We start from the raw sequence: 14,658 nt of genomic DNA on the forward strand, positions 1-14,658 counted from the left end.
TTCTGAGTTAAAAATGCCCTTATTTTTTCAGATATCCATTCATTCCTGAGTGCTGTGTCCAATGTCTGTTCTATGATTTCTGCAATCACTTTTGTAGGATCTTGTTCCAACTTGACTTGTCGATTCTTCATTCAGTTGTCTTGGATTACTTTCCCTATACCCTATAGAATGACATATCCATTACCACTGGCGCTCCTACTTAGCCTGTTTTATGGCTACATCAGGGTCCCAAGACAGGTTACCAAGTGCCATAAATTGACTAGAAAATCTGCGTATATATACTTAGCATTTAGCAGACATGAGGTACAATCTGAATATGGTACTTGCACAGCAATATTTATAGAATCATTAGTTGGCTCCTACCAGCACCCAAGTATTCATATTATGGCAAGGAGACCATACATTCCATTCATGGTTTTGATACATGAACCTCCGGCAGTTTGGGGATACTTTATGTCTAACATCTCTTTGGATATTTATACTCGATATACTGCATTAATCCATACATTTCGGCTAGTCTTTTATGTAAAGAAGTGTGGTTTTAACATGTGCGAGACAGGCATGGTATCCAGTGAGACAAACTCAAGTATTAAAGTTTCAGAACCTTTATTTACTAAAATGCTGTGGTTGGGGCAATACCTAACTGCCCCCAACTCTACAGGGATGGTTCCCTCAACTGATGTTTCTAAGGGCCATCGATGTCTGAAAGCCCCAAACCAAAATTCATCTGTTTCTAAACCTATGCTTGCCGTCACTCTCTGATAAAATGTGGTAAGAAGTCCCATTAAAGGAAAAATAGTGATTCAAAAAGAAATATATGCCAAGGCTGGTTCCCGGTGGTCTTCTCACCAGGTGTGTCTTGGCTAATGTCACAAAAATGACCGGGCCCTAGCAATATTCTCAAATACTTTCAATATCTTTGGTTCCTTGGGATTCCCTTGCCCAAGCTTCAACTTGTCCAAGCTCAAACACAACAAAAGAAATCTAACACAGTTTCTCTTTCAACTTCTTGGGGGTTACCTTCCCCAAGCTTCAATTCTTTCAGTGTCAAAATTGTTAGGCCTCTTAGGGTTCCCTTCCCCAAGCTCAAGTCCCTCTTATTTCAGTCTTTCTGTGAAACACTACTGGCTTCCTTTTAGCCAAGGCAATGCTGGGGTTTCAAGTGTTTCTTCTTTATTACATGGGTCCCAGACCTCATTGGCTTTCTCGCATAACTTGGCTCTTCACTACAAGTCCCACAATGTCCCTCTTCCTATGGACACTAGTGGACTTTATGTTCACAAACTGATTATTTTCTCTCGCTTTCCTGCTTGGTGTCACTTTACACTCTATTCACTTGCTTTCTCTTTGCAATCTGTCACTTGCTTTTCGTTTCGTGCCGCTTTACAGTTTGTGCCTTTCTCTCGCTGTGCTGCAGTCAAACAAACACTCCCGAGTTTCTCTCTTATTGACTTTCACAAAACTCACAGGGCAGCATCGCATTGACATGCAGTGCGTTCAGGTTACACAGGGTTGAGGTCAGGGTCTCACCAACTGCCCCTCAGACGTCCTTGTGGCTGGCACATGTCCCAAGGGAACAAGCATTCCACTGAACGCCACCAGCCAGATGCAGGCAAACTCACTCCGGCTCCTTGGAGACATTGCTCCCTTCCCACGCTGCAGCCCCTCACAGACACTGGGCTAGCGTATCGGCACACTGTTCTCCGGCTCCTGCCACTCTCTGCAGCTTGACTTTTCTGGTCCAGACAGCACCCCCAGCTTGCTCTCTGCTACTGACAAACATTGGACTGAGAAGCGATCCCAAGCTGGACTTAACCACACAGCCTCCCTTCTGCTCTCCCAACTGCTGCTCTGCCTGCTCTCTCAGCAGTCTCCTTTTATACACCTGTGTTGTATCAATGGGATACAGGTGTGTGGTCAGTGCTAGGTTTGCCTGACCTTCAATACTTCAATTAACAGGACATGCCTTTCCTTCAGTACTGAAAATAGTCAAGTGGAGTTTGGTGTAAGTGATCATTATTAAATGCCTGACCATGCCTGGCTCTATAAGTGGAACAAATTGAGGAGTTTCTATAGTAGGTTGCCCTTTCCCCGTGTTGTTTCTATGGGTAATCCGCACTACTCTAGGCTTCCTCTTTTTCTTCCCAGTATTTGTTGGAAATTGGGTGGGGGAGATGAAATGGGATTACAAATATCCCATGAGGGCTGTGGAAGGGGTTTCTGATGGCAAATGGGATTCTAATGGCAAATGGGGAGAGGGTGAATACCATGTCTCTCCCTTGTGTATTCTTCTCTCAATCCCCCGTGACCCTCCACTCGGGTAATCCTCCCTCGCTTGTCCACCTCCAGGGTCGGGATCCAAAACAATGGCCCTTCCCTGGCCACCTGAACAGATGATCCCAGGAGAGTAGGTGTGAGAACGAAGTCGGGTTTCTCACACATGGCTGTGAGCAGATCCCCATTAGGTACACTCGCAAGCATTATTAGCCATCTGTTCTCTTTGTTTCCTAGCTGGTTCTGGTCATCTGGCAACACGCTTCACGTATTATTAGAAAAGCAGGCTACGGTCCTTTTATAAACCGCAAATTACTGCAGAGGCATTCTACACTTCCTTCGAGTTGATCCTGCAATGACACACCAACCTTTCTAATAGTGAAATACATTGGGTTTGTTTTTATAACATAGGACGAGATGGTCTGATGACAATTAAATCTTTCTTTCTATCCGTGCTCACTTTTTCTATCTCATTTTTCCACACTTTTATATTGTTAACCAGGCATCAGTTGAACAGTTATCTCCCCTTGTTTTTCATGAGTCACGCACACAGTGGGTGTGGGATTCGGACCTCATGCTGTTATACCATTTGCGCTTTTGTTCTTTCATGTTCTCTTTAGATATTCTTAATTTGGATAGTGATAAACTCAGGTAAACCATACCTGCTTTCTCTAATTGACGATACTTGATACGAATATACACTATGTGTGGTGTTAGGACAAATAGTTTTCAATTAAGATAGGAACACTTGAACACATGTTGGTTCACAATGGGAAGTAATGGCTGTTAGAGGATTGTGAATTGCAAGTGAGAGGGGCACTAATCAATGTATATAGATTCTGCAGGTACCCGAGGATTGTGCACATTGCATGGAGATGCTTGATTTGATGAGGCATAATATCACTTGACCCAATATTAGATCCATTTATTGAAGATCAAAACACATGAAATGACATGGATAGACATGTATGGACATCCATGGTAATCTATACTGATGGTCATTTCTTAATAACACAAATACAACTGAATGTTATTTTCTTGACCTTAACTTCTGATGATGAGATTGTAAAACTATTGTTTTTGAATGATGTTGTAGATAATCCCCGAAGAAGGCAATACGCTCCCGAAACTCGTCGGGTTGGTCGTACCCCATGAAATTGAAAATTAAAAGAAGATTTTTTGAAGAAATGCAAGTTGTGAAAAAATGTGTCTTCATGAAGAAATTAGTTTTTTGATTAATGAATGAAGTATATTGTATCTTGAATTTGAAACGTTGCCTGTAGTTTCAGGACAAAGGTGTACAGGGGACGGGAGTCTCAATGTCTTTGGAGACTTATTCTATTAGGTGATTACTGTTGAGTCAGATCTGTAATATGGCACCAGACGTCTAGTTCAGCTCAAACTCTCAATTGCATCTTGAAAGATGGGTATCAACCAAGTGTGTACACACTGGTCCTGGAGGACATCTCCCCAGCTACACATTTGCAGTCCTTCAAGATGCAGAGGGATAGAAGGATGTGTCCAAAACTTCCACAAGTGCACCACAGGCATGAAATACTCTAATCACAATCACCACCAATGGAAACGTACCAGGGGCATTGAGCCCAGCCTAGACCGAGATATTTCTGGTCACTTGAGTGCTCTATGCCACACATGCAAAATCAACGGCTGGGTGAACTCTGTATCAGACCCTGTAGGATGTGTCCAAGAGCATCAAGGACATAAAGTCTTAGAACCGTAGTGCACTCAAAGGGAACACATGTTCCAATTACCTTTTTGTGATTGCAATGCTTTGTTGTAATGCAAGCTAAATCAATGCTATAGAATGTGGCAAGTCAGCCCACTCAGGGAAGCAGTGTAAGGAATATACATACTTGTTATGTATTTCAGTCCCCAAATGACCAAACCTGCAAGCCCTTCACAGAGACAGAAGAATGCAGAGCATAGATTGTTGGCATCTAAAAGCCAAAATCACATTTCCTTGAAGTAGGAAAGCCATCCATATCAGTTGCACCTGGAGGAAAAATTGCAGAAAATGTTATGACATTGACTGATGTTGACAAAGGCTGCTGAATAAAGACACTAGAAAGAAAGCAGAACACGCAGACCAAATCATGGGTCCATGCATAGAAGCAAAGCCTGAACAAGCAGACCTAGCAAAGGAATAGTTGAGTGGGAGAGTTGGATGTAGACTTCGATAACCCGAACAGCTGTGATATCCAGAGTCTATCTGATGGAGAGTGAGAGGAGGTTGGAGAGCAATTATTGAGCGCCATGGAGAGATGAAAAAGTATGAAAAGCTGTTGAGATGAGACAGGCTGACTGGAGCCGATGAGAGAAAACATGCAAAGTGCCCAGAAAACTGCAAAGGAAGAAATGAGATCATAGGTGCTGCGGAGGGGGGACAAAGTCCAGTACCCTTGCAGATGGGGAATGTGAGTAGTAGCTAGGGTCAGTGCGAATGAGGTTTTCTGGGACCCATAGCCTTACGCCAGTGACTCATTGAAAGACAACATAATGAAAAACGTGAACCATCACTATAAGCTGGTTAATAGTCTTGTTCACCCGGCCAACTCTGGTAACGAATTGAGAGAATTAATCCATTCAGGGAAACAGTCTTATCAAAGAGTAAGAGACAAATGAGATTATCAGTGCTGATTTCTGCTGGAGGAAAAAAGGTTTCTCAAATACCAAGAGACATTGTTGAAGCAAAGACTTCCCAAATAGCAAACAATTGTGCTTAACAAATCTAAGGTAGGTTGACAAAGGTTTATCCATTGTAAAGTGTTAGTCTTCTGGTGAAGTATGCCATTTTAAAGTCCAAAGCAACATTTCTAATGGAAGTGCAGTCTTCTAAGACCTAAGGGTCATGCTGACGCTGATATCTACCATACCCTAATGCACGTTGGTAAAATAAGTCTTGTTAAATAACTATTGTTACTGGGAATACATTGTTGCCAAGGAACCCCTGTAAACTTGAAGAGGAATTATGATATTGTCCAATGGTATGTAAGGCTAAAACCAAAAAGATGGAGAGCCTTTCCCAACGTGGATTCTTCATGCAGGAACATCAAGTAGACCTGGGGATGTTGAAGTGGCCTTTTGTGTGTCAAGAAGAACAAAGGAAGTGATTGCAAAGATCACCATTAAAATCAAATGAAGTTCTCTTTTAGTATGCTTCTTAAGTTCAGGTCTGTTTATTGGAAGGGAATAAACACAGCTACTTTTTTTTAACTTGCTTGGAAGGCATAATTCTGCCATTTAAAACCATTGCATCAAGTTAGTTCTCTTAGCTACATATCATTGAAATTTCAAGGGTGATGGGACCAGTGTCCCTCTTTTTTTTGGGGTGGGTGGCGGGGGGGTCACTTAGTGCAGCGATTCGAGTCCAAGAACCTATCTTGCAGGGATGCATCACAGTAGGGCCATCTCATTGAGTCATCCTTCTGAGGTTGATGAAGTGTGTCCCATTAAATTGGGTAATCACAGCTATAACTACCTTGGTTAGAAGTGGTGGTGCGACTCTGGTAAGAAGAGCTATGTAGAAATATGACTGTTCATGTGTAATTTATTTGAGCTGAAAGTAATCAAGCACTTTAGTGCCAAGGATGTGGACAACCACATCCTCGGCAAACACTCACTGTTGTCGAGAACTTCAGCGACCTCCTTATGGCAGCAGCTACAGTTGCAAGTGCTGCATTTCAGTCCTTCTTTTGGCATGGTTAAAATGAACCGATTTCTGAGAATGTCCTTTCTGATGGATGTATCTTCCACGTATTGCTCATCTATGATATCCCTATCCCGGTGCTGGTGTTCTTCTGAAACCTTTCCGGCGCAGCTTTGCTTCGGCTCCGCCCGATGTGTCTATGCGCCCTACACTGGATAGGGCGTCTGAGCCAGTACATATTGAGGTGTTGCGCCCCGTGACTTCAGTTCCACCCTATTACCCTAGCAAGCTGATGGACCGTAGAACCGATGGTGTACTAGCTATCTGCCTTGGGGGTATGTAAGGAAATTAATGAAGACTCCATGCTAGGAACATCCATCAGAAAGAATATTACAGAGGGGTACCTAATTTGTTCTTCTAATGGATTCCTTCCTCCCATGGATTCCTCCTCTATGATAGATTCCCAAAGCATTTACGTAAATCTGGAGGAGGGAGGAAGCTAGGACATCACCTAGACTAGAAAACTGCACTACCAAAACGAGCATCCTGGCCCGCAAGGGAATCCAAGCAGCAATGCTTAGCGAGCGTGAACAGAGGCCCCATGTCGCAACCTGGCAGATGTCCAGGACAGGGACTCCCCTCTGCCGGGCAAAATTGACAGCCACCACTGGTAGAATGAGCCCTGAGACCCGCGGGCACATCCTTCCCAGCCAGATCATAGCATTCCGAGACGCAGAGAGTTTTCCACCTTGACATGGTCTGTTTGGTCACAGCCCGGCCAGCACGAGCCCCAGTGCAACCCACAAAACGCTAGTAATCTGTTTTAGCCTGTATCTTCTAAGAGATGTAGAATTTAAGGGCCCTCACCGGGTACAGCCCATAGAATAGTTTCTCTGCCTTGGAAGGGTGTGGCGGAGAAAAAAACACAGGAAGATGAATCTTCTCATAGAGATGAAAATCCAAGACCACTTTTCGGATGAAGGGAGGCCTTACTCTCAAAGTCACCTTCTCATTTAAAAAAAAAACAAATGGGGAGGTAAAACAGACCACACCTGAAACTCACTCACCCGTCTTGCAAAAGTGATGGTTACCAGGAAAATGACCTTAAGGGTGAGCAAACTAATAAAACGGGAATGAAGGGGCCCAAATGGAGCACCCATAAGGAATGCCAACACCAAATTTAGAACCCACGCCGGAACTACAAACTGTGGGGAGGAAACTGGTTCACAAACCCTGATGGAACTCCATAACAGTGGCGATTGTGAAGGAAGAGACCTGTTCCAGGAACCTCTTGAACACCAAAATAGCTGCGAGATACCCCTTGATACTACCAATCTGTATGCCTGCTTGGGCCAAAGAAAGCAGAAAATCCAACACAGGTGATATAGACAGGATAAAGCACCCTAACCCCTCTTCCGGCACCAAAATGTATACCACCTGCAGGCATAAATGGACTTCTTAGTGGGCCTCTGAGCTGAAAGGAGCTTGTTGTCCCACAAGTCCCACTCCCTGTATCTCTGCCTCTCAGTAACCAAGCATGAATGATCAGGCTGCTGAGGGTTGGGTTGAAGACCTGACTGTCCGATTCGGTGAGCAAGTCCACTCTCCTCAGAAAGCACCAGGGAGGGCAGGTGGACATGTCTAGCAACTCCAGATACCATGTCCTCTGTCCCAGTCCGGAGCACTCAGAATCAACGTGGTTCTGAACAGGCGCAATCTCCTGAGAACCAGCGGAATGACAGGGATTGGCGAGAAAGCATAAAGGAGGTCAAACGTCCACTCGACTGTCAGTGTGTCCCCCAGAGCTCCTTGCTGAGGAAATTCCCCAGAGCAGAACAACTCGCACTTCCTGTTCACACTGGAAGTGAAGAGGCCCCATTGAGGAGTCCCCCAAAAGGAGAAGATCTCACCCAGACCTTCCTTGCAGAGCTCCCACTCGTGGAGGCTGAGGTCTGACTGCTCAAGGGACCTGCTGTGACATTCTCTCCTCCAACCGGATGGGCAGCTGTCAGAAGGACGCTGTTCTCCTGAGCCTAGGACTAGAGTTACATTGCTTCTCTGCACAGAGACGAGGACCCCACACTGCCTTGTTTGTTGAGGTAGTGCATGGCCACTTTGTCCAGGTAGGGAAAGACCTGAATGCCCTCCCTCCTCAGGTGAGGCGCGACCACTGCTAGCAGCTTGGTGAAAATCCTGGGAGCTAAAGAAAGACTGAACGGCAGAACTGTGAGCTGGTAGTGATGTTGGCCCAGGTACTTCCTGTGCTTTCAATGGATCAACACATTTAAGTAGGCCCCTGAACATCTAGTGATACCAACCAGTCCTGCAGGTCAAGGGATTTCAGTTCTGAGCCAGTGTAACCATCTTGAACTTGTCCTTGTGCAGGAACAGGTCCAGCAGCCTCAGATCCAGAATGGGATGCCAGCCTCCATCCTTCAGCACCAGAAAATAGGTGGAGTACCACCCCATGCCCCATGCCTGATTCCGAGTGCGGTGCCAGCTTGATCGCGCTCGTTGAAACAAGCTGACAACCCTCATCCAGGACTATGGTGTCCGGAGACAGGGTGGTCATCTGGGGGTCATGGTCCGGGGGGCATTGTAGGACACCTGTGGGCACCTAGCTCATCAATTACAGTTAAACGGCTTTCTATTGATTGAGATTACAAACCCCACACTGCTCTCCACAGCGAAGAGAAACGACTAAACAAACACATGCACACGCATGAATGTTAAGTAAGCTAATCTGCTATTTTATTTTGAGAGAGAATATCTTTGATTGCACCACGTTCAGGGCGGCATGTCGCGAATTGATTTCTCAAACCCTGGGCCGGGTAAAAAGCATCAGTTACTGGGCCAGCTGAAAGAGGAAAATCTCCTTCTATGCCTGCTCAGAGACGATTTGTGCTCTCACTACTATATTTTACATGTGTGGGCATCAAGTATGTTTCCCTCCCTTCTCATAGCATTTATACCACCTTAATCGTAAAATCTGATGCTTTACGGGTGCAGCAATCGTTCTGTCAGCTCTTTGATGTATCCTAATGCACAGATAAAAATGTAGAGGCAAAAAAAACAATGCAGTGCTTCTGATAAGCTGTCCCAACAATACTCTATGTGCAAGTAATGTGCCAGAGATGGGCACAACCAACATCAATGTACAAAAATGAAGCGTTTTATTTACGTAAATCACCACCAAGTCCCTCATACAGTCTCGCCAAATAAGCATGAGTTCCAGAAGTATCATCAAAAACCAGCATTATAATAACCACAGCTCAAATCTTTACACGGGATCGAGTCTCAAATCACTTCCCTTTAGCAAAACCCTTGGTATCATCAGTTCACCCACTGAATACTCCCTATTTCCTGCTGTTCTAGAAGGAAAGGTATAAAACTTCTAAAGGTTCTCAAACCATTGTTCTAGCTTCTCAAACCAACCAAGTTGCATAATTCAATGAATCAACTTGTGCATCTAAAATATATGAAGCAAAGCCCAATGCCACCAGACCAGAAATGTACTCCGTTAAGTCAAGCAAATTCAATATTCAACCTCAACCCTGCTGGTCAAAACAGATGCAGTGGGACTCGACGGGTCACCTGATCCAAAGGCGCTAAAGCCGCCAGTGCCTTTGCAAAGATGTCTAGCATCTTAAGGCAAAACTCCTCCCATTCCTCCATGGTGGAGGATTGAGTGGGAAAAGGTACCTGTACCGGACGCTCCAGAGAATCTTTTTCCGAGGAAGAAGAGGAGTATCAGTACAAGGAATCACTCGGAGAGCGGGACCTCTTTTGATGCTGCATCTTTAACTTGTCTTTTTCCTTAAACAGCTCCTACCTGTCTTTGGAACGGCTCTCCGCGCCATGCAACCTTGAATATCACATAGCCCCACCCTTCGACCTTGTGGACGAATGTGAAGATTTTCGCCGACCCTTTGCTGCAGGGCCTTCGGGTGCATTGACTGGCACGACCCTCAAGCTACACACAGCTTGAATCCTGAGGTCTTCGATGGAACAGGCATAGCGCAGAAACCACAGAAAGAAATCTCAATGTTCATATTAAAGTCATTGATATTGATATTTTATTTGCATACACAAGTGTTTCAGAGTGTGACGAGGCAAGGGAGGGGAACAAGGGAGAACAAAAACAACGATTTTACTAGGCCTAGTGACATTGAGAATGCACAAGTGCAGGGGAGAGGGAAGGGGAAAGTGCAGGGGTGAGGGGAGAAATGGAAAAGTGCTGAACAAATGAATCAAACAACAAGTGGTAGTGCAGCCAGCAAGTGCTAGGTTTAGGGCTCGGACATGGGGTGTCTGAGAAGTGCAGAGAAAGAGGGTTGACTATAGGGTTACAGATACAGACCCAAGCGCAAGGGTTACCAGGAGGCAGTGCGGTGCGTGGCAGGGTGGGAAAGTACCTGGGCCCGAGATTGGAAGGTAACCAGGTGCACGATGCGGAAGCGGAACAGATCAGCAGACGCAAAGAGGAAGCTCTTAAGTTGGTTCTAAAACCGGAGATGGTTCTCCTCAAGTTTCAGGGTGGCAGGGAGGCTGTTCCAGAGGGAGGCCCCAGCTGAAGAGGGAGATCTACCCCAGCTTGTTTCTTTGAAAAACGACTGACCCAAAGGGAGTTGGAGGTGGAGGAGTGAAGAGCACGAGAAGGAATGTATTTACGGAGGGAGAGTTGAAGGTATTTTGGACCCAGGCCCCAGAAAGCCTTGTGGATAATGCAAAGGGTCTTGCAATCTTTGCAGCCACTGGAAGCCAGTACAGAGATTTCAGGGCTGGAGAGATACGATCCTAGGACTTGAGGCCAATGACAAGTCTCGCAGTCCTGTTCTGGATGTGTTGCAGAAGACGGAGAGTAGAAGCAGGTAGATTTAGAAAGTGGCTGTTGCAGTATTCCAACCTGGAGAGAACCAGGGCTCGAGAGACCGTGAGCTTCTGGGGGAAGGAGAGGAAAGGCAGCATACCTCGGAGGAGGTGCAGTTGGCAGTTTGACTTTTAGGGACATCAGAGGTGTGGGCAGAAAAAGAGAGCATGGAGTCGAAGATGAACCAAGGTTCTTGATCTGGCAACAGAGCACATTTGCTCTACTTGGAGAGGGGGCTGGGGGGAGTAGGATTTGGTATTTGGGAAGGGGTTAGATGTATTAAGGCAGGGGTATACCACGTTCCCTGAGAATAGTCATTCCGTAGGCCGGGGTATACCACGTTTCCTGAGAATAGTTATTCCCTATCCCACAGGGGGCTTCCTTCCCCATGTGATCCTTCCTCAGTGCACCACCCCCAGGGGAACGTTTGTACTGTGGACTCACCGCCCTGGCCCCTTGGGGAAAGGTAGCTCACTAGGGAAGAAGGGACGACATCACACTACCTAATAGACCTACAATGGAACAGCATAAGGAACCCTATGGGCGCAGCCCCAAATTAGCACATTAAACAGTTATGTATACACCTCAAACCACTCTGGCCATACGAATATCAACCCTTCAAAAATGGCAGCATATCCATACAACTTTTCTCCTCTGCCAAAAATCGACTTCTTTTAACCTTTTCAAATAAATTCCAATACCAGTTTAAAAACTGTTCTCCTAATCTAAAAAATGACCAAATCCAATACAAATGATTACATATAACGACTCAGACAAACGCAACTTAATAAAAAACTATAACTGAGAAGCACATTACTTTAAAGTAAGTACTTCTGACAAACAAACGCGGAACACATCAATCATGTAGTTTAAAGTCAATGCATCAAATAATCGTATGTGCCTTTTTCAAAGTAATTAGCTACCAAGCATTGTTGCAGCTACAAATTAGTCATATAAACCCTAATATGTCCCATTATGTTACTTTTACTTTCACCTATGATTTCATCTGTAACAAGCTACACATTTGTCCAGTCACAAACAGCATCATTCAAATAAGTCACCATAATTGGTTACAACGTTAAACAATATTATTTCAAAACATCACCAAAAGTCAGACCCTATCCACTGTAACTTGCGTATGCTCGGATCATTCACAAAATGCTATGCACAATTTAACAAAATAATATGTCAAGTCCCTACTTGGGACATTCTGAAACTATTCTGCATACACCAAGAAAACAGCATACAATGAATAGTATGCACAAAATAACCACCAGGCTAATTTGACAATACATTTCACACACGATTTACACATTTCTCTTTTCAAGAAATTAGAAAATAAGTGGAAATAAAATGTAAAAGAAAAGGTACAGTTACAAACTATAAAGTGTGCACGTCTATAAACATTGTGAATGCTATGTTAAGGTTTAACTTCTCTTTTAACATGAAAGCAACATTACCACTAAACATAACACATTAAAACCTTTCTTATAACCAACACTGCTGGACCCTTCACCCTCACAAATCTTAAGTAAAAAATAACATTAAACATTACAACAAACACCAACAACAGTACAATGTACATAGCAAGCATGCAATGCATTCCAAAACCACACAAAATTAACCAATTTATCAAAAGTTATACACACCATAAATGACATGTACCCAAAATATACATCCAAAATCACACCTTGTATTAAATAACCACAAGACATATGTATGATGTGACAGAGTCAGCATTGGAATAACTCTTGATGTTGAGGTCCTACATGCCCACTGGACAATGGCCGCAGGCATGGCTACCCGCACACATCCGAAATACAGCAAGGACTATGACAAATTCAGTCGTGCTGGTCACATTATTCTCTGCCTGCTTACACCAGACTATGCCTTAACACCTCTTAGATCAGTATGCAGCGAAGACCTATGACTAATTCTTGCATTCTGAACACATAGAGAGTCTCTAGCACTCACACCATCTCCTGTCTCAGCACCCATCCACATGCCAGACCTCATCGGTTGCTCTCTACCGGAGCCTGTACAGCCTTGTTAAGCCTTATTTGGCCAAATGCACACATGCATTCTAATCTTACTCTCTGACCTCCAACACTCTGGCCTTTGGTCCCAGAGGGCGTTCCCACCACCAGCGCATTGAGACTATAATAATAGTAAAAGGCTGTATATAAATGAGAACTAAAATACAATGCAATACAATTTAAGCACTGAATATTCATGAAATCATATTGCGGTCGTTCTGGCAGAGCCGCGAAGTAGTGCAGCATACTGATAGCATTCCTTAAGCAATGTCACAGCTGTGATGATTTTTTTCTTCTCCTTAAAGGTCATGAGGACAATTACCTCAGTCTCTTTCAACCAGACCCTGAACTTAAATCAAGTACAGATAAGTCACAGATGGGTAGAACAGTGGCTTATTAATGGCCATTAAGCTGCTTTGTTTCTTGTTGATGGACACCAATAAGACTTCCCTTTAGAAGGCAGAGGGATTGGGTACAAGGCAATGCAACCTAATAAGAGTATGACAATAAATGATGTGAAACCTGACTGATGTACCTGAAAAAGTAGAAAGTTAACCAATTACATGTGTGAAAACCCCACTGGGATGTTGACAATAAAAGCATAGTGTTGGGATAATTCTCCCAGGTATATAGATAGTGATGACTTCCTTAGATTGTAGTTTTTTTTGGTTTATACATTTGCATGCACTGCGATGCTGGGAAAAACCTGAAAGTTGGTTATTTCCAGCACAGCAGTCATCTGACCTCACAAAAGGTTTGACTTGCTTTTCCTCTGTGCATTTTCTTCTTTGGTCTAAAATACAATGCACACCTTGTCATTCATTCTATCAGCTTCCTTGAGGTGTCCTCACTGATCCCAAACAGCGAGCCAGAACAGTCAATTAACGAGTTCTCTACGAATATCTACAGCCTTTCACATTTGCCAACACCCCACAGGTGTGACCACTGCAATCTGCTCTTTGCTGGTATTTTATGGATTTGCTTTTAGTAAGCACAAGCAATGTTAGTTGACTCTTTCAGGGGGCTATAGAGGGAGGTGAGGAAAGAGATGTTGATCAAATATTTTGTTAATGGGACAACTGTCAATAGAGGATTTGAATAGGTTTTAATCAAACGTTTGACAACCGTTTGCAGGCCATTACAGAACTTGACAAGGTTGATCAGGGCAAATGGGTAGGGTTAAAAGCATTCCTTAGGGTAGACCATTGCGTGAGCCGTGTTTGCACACCAAATTTCTTGTGACTTCCTAGCCAGAGATATCACTTATTTTGGGTTGCTGACCGTACGCATTGTGGTTGGCTGTTATGGCACCATAGATTTTAGAGGTAGGCTGGAGCTCAGCCATGGAGGACTTTGTGGACTGATCAATGGCTTTTTAATTCAGTGCTCTGATGGGCAATCAGTGAATCATCTTCAGTGCTGGTGTGATCTGGTTTGAGGGTTTTGGACCCATGATGATGATGTGTGAGGATAGTCTAGTATTCTCAGGAGCTAAGAGATGGACTTGGCTGGGAGATCACCATGGATTATTGCTTTCATGTATGCGTGAGCGGAGGCCAGGTTGTCAGGGCCTTGTTCCAGGCGCAGGAGTGGCACGAACCAACCACCCCATCCGCAGTCTAGGTGCCTGCAAGTTACAACTTACACAGACCTCCGAGACCCCGGCGGGGAAAGGGGGTTAGGGAATCGTTGGTTGGACAGGAACTGGTTTCAGGGTAACCGGAAAGAGGGTGAGGAGAGGGCAGCTGGACAGGCAAGGGGAATGTGGGTAAACACAATGCTAACAAATAAACATGTTAATTGCACAATTA

The 14,658-nt window shown here is 44.4% G+C and overlaps 1 protein-coding gene across 9 annotated transcripts in view; it reads left to right on the forward strand.

The window, feature by feature from the left end:
* Positions 1-14,658, forward strand: part of WIPF1 (WAS/WASL interacting protein family member 1) — a 906,211-nt gene that overhangs the window by 271,715 nt on the left and 619,838 nt on the right. The window lies entirely within an intron of this gene.

This window comes from Ambystoma mexicanum, chromosome 9, assembly GCF_040938575.1.
Source record: "Ambystoma mexicanum isolate Mex_15411 chromosome 9, UKY_AmexF1_1, whole genome shotgun sequence".
NCBI classification, from domain to species: Eukaryota; Metazoa; Chordata; class Amphibia; order Caudata; family Ambystomatidae; genus Ambystoma; species Ambystoma mexicanum.